Here is a 1090-nt window from a genome sequence, read left to right as displayed (position 1 = left end):
TCTTTCCCTCTCAAAAAATTAATGGAAAAAATATCCTCCAGTAAGGATTCTTTTTAAATGCTGGTCCCTGGGTCCCACCCCTAGAGACACTGATTCGGGCAGCCTGGGGAGCAGGGGTGCGAGCCGGCATTTTCAATAAGCCCTCCCCAGCGATTCTAGTACAGTCGGTGGGAGGCCCACATTTGACAGGCTCTAACTGCATTCACTAAGACCAAGTCCTCCATCTTTGTGGTCACAACTCACACGTCCCAGCTAAAGCTGCAAAAGCAGAACCAGGTCAGGTTCAATCCATCTCCCCACCTCAGAGCAGAGGACAATCAGCTAATTGCAGTCCTGTGGTTAATGATAAGATAGTTATCTGCTTAGGTGTGAATGTCTTGGCCACAGTGAGTTCTATTACCAGGACTCCTGGGGCAGTAACACCTCCAATAACTGGTGAGTGGGGGAGGGAAGACGAGCAGGTACCATAGTCTGGATGTGGAATATTCTGGAAGCCTTCCAGAAAGGGAGGCAGAAATGACTGGGCTTGCTTGTTATCACCCCCCCCCAACACACACACACACACACACACACACACACACATCTGGCTCAAACCCACAGGCTAGAACAGTGGCTCTCAACCTTCTGGCCCTTTAAATACAGTTCCTCATGTTGTGACCCAACCATAAAATTATTTTCGTTGCTACTTCATAACTGTAATGTTGCTACTGTTATGGATCGTAACATAAATATCTGATATGCAGGATGGTCTTAGGCAACCCCTGTGAAAGGGTCGTTCAACCACCAAAGGGGTCGCGACCCACAGGTTGAGAACCGCTGGGCTAGAAGCAAGAGTGAAGGTATTCGGAGATTAAGGTTATAGACAGGGGACAAGGATCAATGATAAAAGGCAAGAGTCTTCACAATGAAAAGCCAAAGAGGCTTAAGAGTCAAGATTCCAGCCCTGGCTGGTTTGGCTCAGTGGACAGAGAATCGGCCTGCAGACTGAAGGGTCCCAGGTTCAATTCCTGCCAAGGGCACATGCTTGGGTTGTGGGCTTGATCCCCAGAAGGAGACATGCAGGAGCCATTCAACCAATGATTCCATCTCT

At 48.7% G+C, this 1090-nt stretch overlaps 1 protein-coding gene across 1 annotated transcript in view; it reads right to left on the bottom strand.

Moving 5' to 3' along the window:
- The window catches only part of LOC102767255 (LIM and SH3 domain protein 1), a 43419-nt gene that overhangs the window by 10844 nt on the left and 31485 nt on the right, over nt 1-1090 (bottom strand). The gene's annotated exons all lie outside the window — the stretch shown is intronic.

This window comes from Myotis davidii, unplaced genomic scaffold (genome assembly GCF_000327345.1).
Source record: "Myotis davidii unplaced genomic scaffold, ASM32734v1 scaffold327, whole genome shotgun sequence".
Lineage (NCBI taxonomy): Eukaryota > Metazoa > Chordata > Mammalia > Chiroptera > Vespertilionidae > Myotis > Myotis davidii.
Note: the sequence above shows the minus strand (reverse complement) of the source record. Positions and strands in the feature narration are given on the sequence as shown.